Source organism: Triturus cristatus, chromosome 6 (assembly GCF_964204655.1).
Source record: "Triturus cristatus chromosome 6, aTriCri1.1, whole genome shotgun sequence".
Lineage (NCBI taxonomy): Eukaryota > Metazoa > Chordata > Amphibia > Caudata > Salamandridae > Triturus > Triturus cristatus.
This window is the reverse complement of record NC_140589.1, coordinates 1,102,474,592-1,102,489,136: the sequence shown is the minus strand read 5'-3', so window position 1 is coordinate 1,102,489,136 and position 14,545 is coordinate 1,102,474,592.

Here is a 14,545-nt window from a genome sequence, read left to right as displayed (position 1 = left end):
CAGAGTACGAGTCTAAGACCTTAGCTATTAGGCCAGAGTAAGAGTTAAGACCTTAACCAGTAGGCCAGTGTAAGAGTTAAGACCTTAACCATTAGGCCAGAGTACGAGTCTAAGACCTTAGCTATTAGGCCAGAGTACGAGTCTAAGACCTTAGCTATTAGGCCAGAGTACGAGTCTAAGACCATAGCTATTAGGCCAGAATAAGAGTTAAGACCTTAGCTATTAGGCCAGAGTAAGAGTTAAGACCTTAGCTATTAGGCCAGAGTACGAGTCTAAGACCTTAGCTATCAGGCCATAGTACGAGTCTTACACCTTAGCTATTAGGCCAGAGTAAGAGTTAAGACCTTAACCAGTATGCCAGTGTAAGAGTTAAGACCTTAACCTGTAGGCCAGAGTAAGAGTTAAGACCTTAACCTGTAGGCCATAGTAGGAGTCTTAGACCTTAGCTATTAGGCCAGAGTAAGAGTTAAGATCCTAACCATTAGACCAGAGTATGAGTCTAAGACCTTAGCTATTAGGCCAGACTAAGAGTTAAGACCATAGCTATTAGGCCAGAGTATGAGTCTAAGAGCTTAGCTATTAGGCCAGAGTAAGAGCTAAGACCTTAACCATTAGGCCAGAGTACGAGTCTAAGACCTTAGCTATTAGGCCAGAGTAAGAGTTAAGACCTTAGCTATTAGGCCAGGAGAAGAGTTAAGACTTTAACCATTAAGCCAGAGTAAGAATAAAGACCTTAAACATTAGGCCAGAGAAAGAGTCTAAGACCTTAACCATTAGGCCGGAGTAAGAGCTAAGACCTTAACCATTAGGCCAGAGTAAGAGTCTAAGACCTTAACCATTAGGCCAGAGTAAGAGTTAAGACCTTAACCATTAGGCCAGAGTAAGAGTCTGGCCAGAGTAAGAGTTAAGACCTTTACCATTAGGCCAGATTAAGAGTCTAAGACCTTAACCATTAGGCCAGAGTAAGAGTTAAGACCTTAACCATTAGGCCAGAGTAAGAGTCTAAGACCTTAACCATTATGTCAGAGTAAGAGTCTAAGACCTTAGCTATTAGGCCAGACTAAGAGTTAAGACCTTAACCATCAGGCCAGAGTACGAGTCTAAGACCTTAACCATTAGGCCAGAGTACGAGTCTAAGACCTTAGCTATTAGGCCATAGTACGAGTCTAAGACCTTAGCTATTAGGCCAGAGTAAGAGTTAAGACCTTAGCTATTAGGCCAGAGTAAGAGTTAAGACCTTAGCTATTAGGCCAGAGTACGAGTCTAAGACCTTAGCTATTAGGCCAGAGTAAGAGTTAAGACCTTAGCTATTAGGCCAGAGTACAAGTCTAAGACCTTAGCTATTAGGCCAGAGTACGAGTCTAAGACCTTAGCTATTAGGCCAGAGTAAGAGTTAAGACCTTAGCTATTAGGCCAGAGTAAGAGTTAAGACCTTAGCTATTAGGCCAGAGTACGAGTCTAAGACCTTAGCTATTAGGCCAGAGTAAGAGTTAAGACCTTAACCAGTAGGCCAGTGTAAGAGTTAAGACCTTAACCATTAGGCCAGAGTACGAGTCTAAGACCTTAGCTATTAGGCCAGAGTACGAGTCTAAGACCTTAGCTATTAGGCCAGAGTAAGAGTTCAGACCTTAGCTATTAGGCCAGAGTAAGAGTTAAGACCTTAGCTATTAGGCCAGAGTACGAGTCTAAGACCTTAGCTATTAGGCCAGAGTACCAGTCTAAGACCTTAGCTATTAGGCCAGAATAAGAGTTAAGACCTTAGCTATTAGGCCAGAGTAAGAGTTAAGACCTTAGCTATTAGGCCAGAGTACGAGTCTAAGACCTTAGCTATCAGGCCATAGTACGAGTCTTACACCTTAGCTATTAGGCCAGAGTAAGAGTTAAGACCTTAACCAGTATGCCAGTGTAAGAGTTAAGACCTTAACCTGTAGGCCAGAGTAAGAGTTAAGACCTTAACCTGTAGGCCATAGTAGGAGTCTTAGACCTTAGCTATTAGGCCAGAGTAAGAGTTAAGACCTTAACCAGTAGGCCAGAGTAAGAGTTAAGACCTTAACCATTAGGCCAGAGTACGAGTCTAAGACCTTAGCTATTAGGCCAGAGTAAGAGTTAAGACCTTAGCTATTAGGCCAGAGTAAGAGTTAAGACCGTAACCATTAAGCCAGAGTACGAGTCTAAGACCTTAGCTATTTAGCCAGAGTAAGAGTTAATACCTTAGCTATTAGGCCAGAGTAAGAGTTAAGACCTTAACCATTACGCCAGAGTACGAGTCTAAGACCTTAGCTATTAGGCCAGAGTAAGTGTTAAGACCTGAGCTATTATGCCAGACTGAGAGTTAAGACCTTAATCAGTAGGCCAGAGTAAGAGTTAAGACCTTAACCAATAGGCCAGAGTAAGAGTTAAGACCTTAACCATTAGGCCAGAGTACGAGTCTAAGACCTTAGCTATTTGGCCAGAGTAAGAGTTAAGACCTTAACCAGTAGGCCAGAGTAAGAGTTAAGACCTTAACCTGTAGGCCATAGTACGAGTCTAAGTCCTTAGCTATTAGGCCAGAGTAAGAGTTAAGACCTTAACCAGTCGGCCAGAGTAAGAGTTAAGACCTTAACCAGTAGGCCAGAGTACGAGTCTAATACCTTAGCTATTAGGCCAGAGTAAGAGTTAAGACCTTAACCAGTAGGCCAGAGAAAGAGTTAAGACCTTAACCATTAGACCAGAGTACGAGTCTAAGACCTTAGCTATTAGGCCAGAGTAAGAGTTAAGACCTTAACCAGTAGGCCAGAGTAAGAGTTAACACCTTAACCAGTAGGCCAGAGTACGAGTCTAAGACCTTAGCAATTAGGCCAGAGTAAGAGTTAAGACCTTAGCTATTAGGCCATGAGTAAGAGTTAAGACGTTAACCATTAAGCCAGAGTAAGAATAAAGACCTTAAACATTAGGCCAGAGAAAGAGTCTAAGACCTTAACCATTAGGCCGGAGTAAGAGCTAAGACCTTAACCATTAGGCCAGAGTAAGAGTTAAGACCTTAACCATTAGGCCAGAGTAAGAGTTAAGACCTTAGCTATTAGGCCAGAGTAAGAGTTAAGACCTTAACCATTAGGCCAGAGTATGAGTCTAAGACCTTAGCTATTAGGCCAGAGTCAGAGATAAGACCTTAACCAGTAGGCCAGAGTAAGAGTTAAGACGTTAACCATTAAGCCAGAGTAAGAATAAAGACCTTAAACATTAGGCCAGAGAAAGAGTCTAAGACCTTAACCATTAGGCCAGAGTAAGAGTCTAAGACCTTAGCTATTAGGCCAGACTAAGAGTTAAGACCTTAACCATCAGGCCAGAGTACGAGTTTAAGACCTTAACCATTAGGCCAGAGTACGAGTCTAAGACCTTAGCTATTAGGCCATAGTACGAGTCTAAGACCTTAGCTATTAGGCCAGAGTAAGAGTTAAGACCGTAGCTATTAGGCCAGAGTAAGAGTTAAGACCTTAGCTATTAGGCCAGAGTACGAGTCTAAGACCTTAGCTATTAGGCCAGAGTAAGAGTTAAGACCTTAGCTTTTAGGCCAGAGTACGAGTCTAAGACCTTAGCTATTAGGCCAGAGTAAGAGTTAAGACCTTAGCTATTAGGCCAGAGTAAGAGTTAAGACCTTAGCTATTAGGCCAGAGTACGAGTCTAAGACCTTAGCTATTAGGCCAGAGTAAGAGTTAAGATCCTAACCATTAGACCAGAGTATGAGTCTAAGACCTTAGCTATTAGGCCAGACTAAGAGTTAAGACCATAGCTATTAGGCCAGAGTATGAGTCTAAGAGCTTAGCTATTAGGCCAGAGTAAGAGCTAAGACCTTAACCAATAGGCCAGAGTACGAGTCTAAGACCTTAGCTATTAGGCCAGAGTAAGAGTTAAGACCTTAGCTATTAGGCCAGGAGAAGAGTTAAGACTTTAACCATTAAGCCAGAGTAAGAATAAAGACCTTAAACATTAGGCCAGAGAAAGAGTCTAAGACCTTAACCATTAGGCCGGAGTAAGAGCTAAGACCTTAACCATTAGGCCAGAGTAAGAGTCTAAGACCTTAACCATTAGGCCAGAGTAAGAGTTAAGACCTTAACCATTAGGCCAGAGTAAGAGTCTGGCCAGAGTAAGAGTTAAGACCTTTACCATTAGGCCAGATTAAGAGTCTAAGACCTTAACCATTAGGCCAGAGTAAGAGTTAAGACCTTAACCATTAGGCCAGAGTAAGAGTCTAAGACCTTAACCATTATGTCAGAGTAAGAGTCTAAGACCTTAGCTATTAGGCCAGACTAAGAGTTAAAACCTTAACCATCAGGCCAGAGTACGAGTCTAAGACCTTAACCATTAGGCCAGAGTACGAGTCTAAGACCTTAGCTATTAGGCCAGAGTACGAGTCTAAGACCTTAGCTATTAGGCCAGAGTAAGAGTTAAGACCTTAGCTATTAGGCCAGAGTAAGAGTTAAGACCTTAGCTATTAGGCCAGAGTACGAGTCTAAGACCTTAGCTATTAGGCCAGAGGAAGAGTTAAGACCTTAACCAGTAGGCCAGTGTAAGAGTTAAGACCTTAGCTATTAGGCCAGAGTAAGAGTTAAGACCTTAACCATTAGGCCAGAGTATGAGTCTAAGACCTTAGCTATTAGGCCAGAGTAAGAGATAAGACCTTAACCAGTAGGCCAGAGTAAGAGTTAAGACCTTAACCATTAGTCCAGAGTACAAGTCTAAGACCTTAGCTATTAGGCCAGAGAAAGAGTTAAGACCTTAGCTATTGGGCCAGAGTAAGAGTGAAGACCTTAACCATTAGGCCAGAGTACGAGTCTAAGACCTTAGCTATTAGGCCAGAGTAAGAGTTAAGACCTTAACCATTAGGCCAGAGTACGAGTCTAAGACCTTAGCTATTAGGCCAGAGTAAGAATTAAGACCTTAGCTATTAGGCCTGAGTAAGAGTTAAGACCTTAGCTATTAGGCCAGAGTACGAGTTAAGACCTTAACCAGTGGGCCAGAGTAGGAGTTAAGACCTAAACCTGTAGGCCATACTATGAGTCTAAGACCTTAGCTACTAGGCCAGAGTAAGATATAAGACCTTAGCTATTAGGCCAGAGTAAGAGCTAAGACCTTAACGAGTAGGCCAGAGTAAGAGTTAAGACCTTATTCTGTAGGCCAGAGTAAGAGTTAAAACCTTAACCTGTAGGCCAGAGTACGAGTCTAAGACCTTAGCTATTAGGCCAGAGTAAGAGTTAAGACCTTAGCTATTAGGCCAGAGTAAGAGTTAAGACCTTAACCATTAGGCCAGAGTACGAGTCTAAGACCTAAGCTATTAGGCCAGAGTAAGAGTTAAGACCTTAGCTATTAGGCCAGAGTAAGAGTTAAGACCTTAACCAGTAGGCGAGAGTGAGAGTTAAGACCTTAACCTGTAGGCCATAGTATGAGTCTAAGACCTTAGCTATTAGGCCAGAGTAAGAGTTAAGACCTTACCTATTAGGCCAGAGTACGAGTCTAAGACCTTAGCTATCAGGCCATAGTACGAGTCTTACACCATAGCTATTAGGCCAGAGTAAGAGTTAAGACATTAACCATTAGGCCAGAATACGAGTCTAAGACCTTAGCTATTAGGCCAGAGTAAGAGTTAAGACCTTAACCATTAGGCCAGAGTAAGAGTTAAGACCTTAACCATTAGGCAAGAGTACGAGTCTAAGACCTTAGCTATTAGGCCAGAGTAAGAGTTAAGACCTTAGCTATTAGGCCAGAGTAAGAGTTAAGACTTTAACCAGTAGGCCAGAGTAAGAGTTAAGACCTTCACCATTAGGCTAGAGTATGAGTCTAAGACCTTAGCTATTACGCCAGAGTAAGAGTTACGACCTTAACCAGGAGGCCAGAGTAAGAGTTAAGACCTTAACCATTTGGCCAGAGTACCAGTCTAAGACCTTAGCTATTAGGCCAGAGTAAGAGTTTAGACCTTAGCTATTAGGCCAGAGTAAGAGTTAAGACCTTAACCATTAGGCCAGAGTACGAGTCTAAGACCTTAGCTATTAGGCTAGAGTAAGAGTTAAGACCTTAACCAGTAGGCCAGAGTAAGAGTTAAGAACTTAACCTGTAGGCCATAGTGCGAGTCTAAGACCTTAGCTATTAGGCCAGAGTAAGAGTTAAGACCTTAGCTATTAGGCCAGAGTAAGAGTTAAGACCTTAACCATTAGGCCAAAGTACGAGTCTAAGACCTTATCTATTAGGCCAGAGTAAGAGTTAAGACCTTAGCTATTAGGCCATAGTAAAAGTTAAGACCTTAACCAGTAGGCCAGAGTAAGAGTTAAGACCTTAACCATTAGGCCAGAGTACGAGTCTAAGACCTTAGCTATTAGGCCAGAGTAAGAGTTAAGACCTTAACCAGTAGGCCAGTGTAAGAGTTAAGACCTTAACCATTAGGCCAGAGTACGAGTCTAAGACCTTAGCTATTAGGCCAGAGTAAGAGTTAAGACCTTAACCAGTAGGCCAGTGTAAGAGTTAAGACCTTAACCATAAGGCCAGAGTACGAGTCTAAGACCTTAGCTATTAGGCCAGAGTACGAGTCTAAGACATTAGCTATTAGGCCAGAGTAAGAGTTAAGACCTTAGCTATTAGGCCAGAGTAAGAGTTAAGACCTTAGCTATTAGGCCAGAGTACGAGTCTAAGACCTTAGCTATTAGGCCAGAGTAAGAGTTAAGACCTTAACCAGTAGGCCAGTGTAAGAGTTAAGACCTTAACCATTAGGCCAGAGTACGAGTCTAAGACCTTAGCTATTTGGCCAGAGTACGAGTCTAAGACCTTAGCTATTAGGCCAGAGTAAGAGTTAAGACCTTAGCTATTTGGCCAGAGTACGAGTCTAAGACCTTAGCTATTAGGCCAGAGTACGAGTCTAAGACCTTAGCTATTAGGCTAGAGTAAGAGTTAAGACCTTAGCTATTAGGCCAGAGTAAGAGTTAAGACCTTAGCCATTAGGCCAGAGTAAGAGTTAAGACCTTAACCAGTAGGCCAGAGTGAGAGTTAAGACCTTAACCTGTAGGCCATAGTATGAGTCTAAGACCTTAGCTATTAGGCCAGAGTAAGAGTCAAGACCTTGGCTATTAGGCCAGAGTAAGAGTTAAGACCTTAGCTATAAGGCCAGAGTACGAGTCTAAGACCTTAGCTATCAGGCCATAGTACGAGTCTTACACCATAGCTATTAGGCCAGAGTAAGAGTTAAGACCTTAACCATTAGGCCAGAATACGAGTCTAAGACCTTAGATATTAGGCCAGAGTAAGAGTTAAGACCTTAACCAATAGGCCAGAGTAAGAGTTAAGACCTTAACCATTAGGCAAGAGTACGAGTCTAAGACCTTAACCAGTAGGCCAGAGTAAGAGTTAAGACCTTAGCTATTAGGCCAGAGTAAGAGTTAAGACCTTAACCAGTAGGCCAGAGTAAGAGTTAAGACCTTCACCATTAGGCCAGAGTACGAGTCTAAGACCTTAGCTATTAGGCCAGAGTAAGAGTTAAGACCTTAACCAGTAGGCCAGAGTAAGAGTTAAGACCTTAACCATTTGGCCAGAGTACCAGTCTAAGACCTTAGCTATTAGGCCAGAGTAAGAGTTAAGACCTTAGCTATTAGGCCAGAGTAAGAGTTAAGACCTTAACCATTAGGCCAGAGTACGAGTCTAAGACCTTAGCTATTAGGCCAGAGTAAGAGTTAAGACCTTAACCAGTAGGCCAGAGTAAGAGTTAAGAACTTAACCTGTAGGCCATAGTACGAGTCTAAGACCTTAGCTATTAGGCCAGAGTAAGAGTTAAGACCTTAACCAGTAGGCCAGAGTAAGAGTTAAGACCTTCACCATTAGGCCAGAGTATGAGTCTAAGACCTTAGCTATTAGGCCAGAGTAAGAGTTAAGACCTTAACCAGGAGGCCAGAGTAAGAGTTAAGACCTTAACCATTTGGCCAGAGTACCAGTCTAAGACCTTAGCTATTAGGCCAGAGTAAGAGTTAAGACCTTAGCTATTAAGCCAGAGTAAGAGTTAAGACCTTAACCATTAGGCCAGAGTACGAGTCTAAGACCTTAGCTATTAGGCTAGAGTAAGAGTTAAGACCTTAACCAGTAGGCCAGAGTAAGAGTTAGGAACTTAACCTGTAGGCCATAGTACGAGTCTAAGACCTTAGCTATTAGGCCAGAGTAAGAGTTAAGACCTTAGCTATTAGGCCAGAGTAAGAGTTAAGACCTTAACCATTAGGCCAAAGTACGAGTCTAAGACCTTAGCTATTAGGCCAGAGTAAGAGTTAAGACCTTAGCTATTAGGCCATAGTAAAAGTTAAGACCTTAACCAGTAGGCCAGAGTAAGAGTTAAGACCTTAACCATTAGGCCAGAGTAAGAGTCTAAGACCTTAACCATTATGTCAGAGTAAGAGTCTAAGACCTTAGCTATTAGGCCAGACTAAGAGTTAAGACCTTAACCATCAGGCCAGAGTACGAGTCTAAGACCTTAACCATTAGGCCAGAGTACGAGTCTAAGACCTTAGCTATTAGGCCATAGTACGAGTCTAAGACCTTAGCTATTAGGCCAGAGTAAGAGTTAAGACCTTAGCTATTAGGCCAGAGTAAGAGTTAAGACCTTAGCTATTAGGCCAGAGTACGAGTCTTAGACCTTAGCTATTAGGCCAGAGTAAGAGTTAAGACCTTAGCTATTAGGCCAGAGTAAGAGTTAAGACCTTAGCTATTAGGCCAGAGTACGAGTCTAAGACCTTAGCTATTAGGCCAGAGTAAGAGTTAAGACCTTAACCAGTAGGCCAGTGTAAGAGTTAAGACCTTAACCATTAGGCCAGAGTACGAGTCTAAGACCTTAGCTATTAGGCCAGAGTACGAGTCTAAGACCTTAGCTATTAAGCCAGAGTACGAGTCTAAGACCATAGCTATTAGGCCAGAATAAGAGTTAAGACCTTAGCTATTAGGCCAGAGTAAGAGTTAAGACCTTAGCTATTAGGCCAGAGTACGAGTCTAAGACCTTAGCTATCAGGCCATAGTACGAGTCTTACACCTTAGCTATTAGGCCAGAGTAAGAGTTAAGACCTTAACCAGTATGCCAGTGTAAGAGTTAAGACCTTAACCTGTAGGCCAGAGTAAGAGTTAAGACCTTAACCTGTAGGCCATAGTAGGAGTCTTAGACCTTAGCTATTAGGCCAGAGTAAGAGTTAAGATCCTAACCATTAGACCAGAGTATGAGTCTAAGACCTTAGCTATTAGGCCAGACTAAGAGTTAAGACCATAGCTATTAGGCCAGAGTATGAGTCTAAGAGCTTAGCTATTAGGCCAGAGTAAGAGCTAAGACCTTAACCATTAGGCCAGAGTACGAGTCTAAGACCTTAGCTATTAGGCCAGAGTAAGAGTTAAGACCTTAGCTATTAGGCCAGGAGAAGAGTTAAGACTTTAACCATTAAGCCAGAGTAAGAATAAAGACCTTAAACATTAGGCCAGAGAAAGAGTCTAAGACCTTAACCATTAGGCCGGAGTAAGAGCTAAGACCTTAACCATTAGGCCAGAGTAAGAGTCTAAGACCTTAACCATTAGGCCAGAGTAAGAGTTAAGACCTTAACCATTAGGCCAGAGTAAGAGTCTGGCCAGAGTAAGAGTTAAGACCTTTACCATTAGGCCAGATTAAGAGTCTAAGACCTTAACCATTAGGCCAGAGTAAGAGTTAAGACCTTAACCATTAGGCCAGAGTAAGAGTCTAAGACCTTAACCATTATGTCAGAGTAAGAGTCTAAGACCTTAGCTATTAGGCCAGACTAAGAGTTAAGACCTTAACCATCAGGCCAGAGTACGAGTCTAAGACCTTAACCATTAGGCCAGAGTACGAGTCTAAGACCTTAGCTATTAGGCCATAGTACGAGTCTAAGACCTTAGCTATTAGGCCAGAGTAAGAGTTAAGACCTTAGCTATTAGGCCAGAGTAAGAGTTAAGACCTTAGCTATTAGGACAGAGTACGAGTCTAAGACCTTAGCTATTAGGCCAGAGTAAGAGTTAAGACCTTAGCTATTAGGCCAGAGTACGAGTCTAAGACCTTAGCTATTAGGCCAGAGTACGAGTCTAAGACCTTAGCTATTAGGCCAGAGTAAGAGTTAAGACCTTAGCTATTAGGCCAGAGTAAGAGTTAAGACCTTAGCTATTAGGCCAGAGTACGAGTCTAAGACCTTAGCTATTAGGCCAGAGTAAGAGTTAAGACCTTAACCAGTAGGCCAGTGTAAGAGTTAACGTCTTAACCATTAGGCCAGAGTACGAGTCTAAGACCTTAGCTATTAGGCCAGAGTACAAGTCTAAGACCTTAGCTATTAGGCCAGAGTACGAGTCTAAGACCTTAGCTATTAGGCCAGAATAAGAGTTAAGACCTTAGCTATTAGGCCAGAGTAAGAGTTAAGACCTTAGCTATTAGGCCAGAGTACGAGTCTAAGACCTTAGCTACCAGGCCATAGTACGAGTCTTACACCTTAGCTATTAGGCCAGAGTAAGAGTTAAGACCTTAACCAGTATGCCAGTGTAAGAGTTAAGACCTTAACCTGTAGGCCAGAGTAAGAGTTAAGACCTTAACCTGTAGGCCATAGTAGGAGTCTTAGACCTTAGCTATTAGGCCAGAGTAAGAGTTAAGATCCTAACCATTAGACCAGAGTATGAGTCTAAGACCTTAGCTATTAGGCCAGACTAAGAGTTAAGACCATAGCTATTAGGCCAGAGTATGAGTCTAAGAGCTTAGCTATTAGGCCAGAGTAAGAGCTAAGACCTTAACCATTAGGCCAGAGTACGAGTCTAAGACCTTAGCTATTAGGCCAGAGTAAGAGTTAAGACCTTAGCTATTAGGCCAGGAGAAGAGTTAAGACTTTAACCATTAAGCCAGAGTAAGAATAAAGACCTTAAACATTAGGCCAGAGAAAGAGTCTAAGACCTTAACCATTAGGCCGGAGTAAGAGCTAAGACCTTAACCATTAGGCCAGAGTAAGAGTCTAAGACCTTAACCATTAGGCCAGAGTAAGAGTTAAGACCTTAACCATTAGGCCAGAGTAAGAGTCTGGCCAGAGTAAGAGTTAAGACCTTTACCATTAGGCCAGATTAAGAGTCTAAGACCTTAACCATTAGGCCAGAGTAAGAGTTAAGACCTTAACCATTAGGCCAGAGTAAGAGTCTAAGACCTTAACCATTATGTCAGAGTAAGAGTCTAAGACCTTAGCTATTAGGCCAGACTAAGAGTTAAGACCTTAACCATCAGGCCAGAGTACGAGTCTAAGACCTTAACCATTAGGCCAGAGTACGAGTCTAAGACCTTAGCTATTAGGCCATAGTACGAGTCTAAGACCTTAGCTATTAGGCCAGAGTAAGAGTTAAGACCTTAGCTATTAGGCCAGAGTAAGAGTTAAGACCTTAGCTATTAGGCCAGAGTACGAGTCTAAGACCTTAGCTATTAGGCCAGAGTAAGAGTTAAGACCTTAGCTATTAGGCCAGAGTACGAGTCTAAGACCTTAGCTATTAGGCCAGAGTACGAGTCTAAGACCTTAGCTATTAGGCCAGAGTAAGAGTTAAGACCTTAGCTATTAGGCCAGAGTAAGAGTTAAGACCTTAGCTATTAGGCCAGAGTACGAGTCTAAGACCTTAGCTATTAGGCCAGAGTAAGAGTTAAGACCTTAACCAGTAGGCCAGTGTAAGAGTTAACGTCTTAACCATTAGGCCAGAATACGAGTCTAAGACCTTAGCTATTAGGCCAGAGTACAAGTCTAAGACCTTAGCTATTAGGCCAGAGTACGAGTCTAAGACCTTAGCTATTAGGCCAGAATAAGAGTTAAGACCTTAGCTATTAGGCCAGAGTAAGAGTTAAGACCTTAGCTATTAGGCCAGAGTACGAGTCTAAGACCTTAGCTACCAGGCCATAGTACGAGTCTTACACCTTAGCTATTAGGCCAGAGTAAGAGTTAAGACCTTAACCAGTATGCCAGTGTAAGAGTTAAGACCTTAACCTGTAGGCCAGAGTAAGAGTTAAGACCTTAACCTGTAGGCCATAGTAGGAGTCTTAGACCTTAGCTATTAGGCCAGAGTAAGAGTTAAGATCCTAACCATTAGACCAGAGTATGAGTCTAAGACCTTAGCTATTAGGCCAGACTAAGAGTTAAGACCATAGCTATTAGGCCAGAGTATGAGTCTAAGAGCTTAGCTATTAGGCCAGAGTAAGAGCTAAGACCTTAACCATTAGGCCAGAGTACGAGTCTAAGACCTTAGCTATTAGGCCAGAGTAAGAGTTAAGACCTTAGCTATTAGGCCAGGAGAAGAGTTAAGACTTTAACCATTAAGCCAGAGTAAGAATAAAGACCTTAAACATTAGGCCAGAGAAAGAGTCTAAGACCTTAACCATTAGGCCGGAGTAAGAGCTAAGACCTTAACCATTAGGCCAGAGTAAGAGTCTAAGACCTTAACCATTAGGCCAGAGTAAGAGTTAAGACCTTAACCATTAGGCCAGAGTAAGAGTCTGGCCAGAGTAAGAGTTAAGACCTTTACCATTAGGCCAGATTAAGAGTCTAAGACCTTAACCATTAGGCCAGAGTAAGAGTTAAGACCTTAACCATTAGGCCAGAGTAAGAGTCTAAGACCTTAACCATTATGTCAGAGTAAGAGTCTAAGACCTTAGCTATTAGGCCAGACTAAGAGTTAAGACCTTAACCATCAGGCCAGAGTACGAGTCTAAGACCTTAACCATTAGGCCAGAGTACGAGTCTAAGACCTTAGCTATTAGGCCATAGTACGAGTCTAAGACCTTAGCTATTAGGCCAGAGTAAGAGTTAAGACCTTAGCTATTAGGCCAGAGTAAGAGTTAAGACCTTAGCTATTAGGCCAGAGTACGAGTCTAAGACCTTAGCTATTAGGCCAGAGTAAGAGTTAAGACCTTAGCTATTAGGCCAGAGTACGAGTCTAAGACCTTAGCTATTAGGCCAGAGTACGAGTCTAAGACCTTAGCTATTAGGCCAGAGTAAGAGTTAAGACCTTAGCTATTAGGCCAGAGTACGAGTCTAAGACCTTAGCTATTAGGCCAGAGTAAGAGTTAAGATCCTAACCATTAGACCAGAGTATGAGTCTAAGACCTTAGCTATTAGGCCAGACTAAGAGTTAAGACCATAGCTATTAGGCCAGAGTATGAGTCTAAGAGCTTAGCTATTAGGCCAGAGTAAGAGCTAAGACCTTAACCATTAGGCCAGAGTACGAGTCTAAGACCTTAGCTATTAGGCCAGAGTAAGAGTTAAGACCTTAGCTATTAGGCCAGGAGAAGAGTTAAGACTTTAACCATTAAGCCAGAGTAAGAATAAAGACCTTAAACATTAGGCCAGAGAAAGAGTCTAAGACCTTAACCATTAGGCCGGAGTAAGAGCTAAGACCTTAACCATTAGGCCAGAGTAAGAGTCTAAGACCTTAACCATTAGGCCAGAGTAAGAGTTAAGACCTTAACCATTAGGCCAGAGTAAGAGTCTGGCCAGAGTAAGAGTTAAGACCTTTACCATTAGGCCAGATTAAGAGTCTAAGACCTTAACCATTAGGCCAGAGTAAGAGTTAAGACCTTAACCATTAGGCCAGAGTAAGAGTCTAAGACCTTAACCATTATGTCAGAGTAAGAGTCTAAGACCTTAGCTATCAGGCCAGACTAAGAGTTAAGACCTTAACCATCAGGCCAGAGTACGAGCCTAAGACCTTAACCATTAGGCCAGAGTACGAGTCTAAGACCTTAGCTATTAGGCCATAGTACGAGTCTAAGACCTTAGCTATTAGGCCAGAGTAAGAGTTAAGACCTTAGCTATTAGACCAGAGTAAGAGTTAAGACCTTAGCTATTAGGCCAGAGTACGAGTCTAAGACCTTAGCTATTAGGCCAGAGTAAGAGTTAAGACCTTAGCTATTAGGCCAGAGTACGAGTCTAAGACCTTAGCTATTAGGCCAGAGTACGAGTCTAAGACCTTAGCTATTAGGCCAGAGTAAGAGTTAAGACCTTAGCTATTAGGCCAGAGTAAGAGTTAAGACCTTAGCTATTAGGCCAGAGTACGAGTCTAAGACCTTAGCTATTAGGCCAGAGTAAGAGTTAAGACCTTAACCAGTAGGCCAGTGTAAGAGTTAAGACCTTAACCATTAGGCCAGAGTACGAGTCTAAGACCTTAGCTATTAGGCCAGAGTACGAGTCTAAGACCTTAGCTATTAGGCCAGAGTACGAGTCTAAGACCATAGCTATTAGGCCAGAATAAGAGTTAAGACCTTAGCTATTAGGCCAGAGTAAGAGTTAAGACCTTAGCTATTAGGCCAGAGTACGAGTCTAAGACCTTAGCTATCAGGCCATAGTACGAGTCTTACACCTTAGCTATTAGGCCAGAGTAAGAGTTAAGACCTTAACCAGTATGCCAGTGTAAGAGTTAAGACCTTAACCTGTAGGCCAGAGTAAGAGTTAAGACCTTAACCTGTAGGCCATAGTAGGAGTCTTAGACCTTAGCTATTAGGCCAGAGTAAGAGTTAAGATCCTAACCATTAGACCAGAGTATGAGT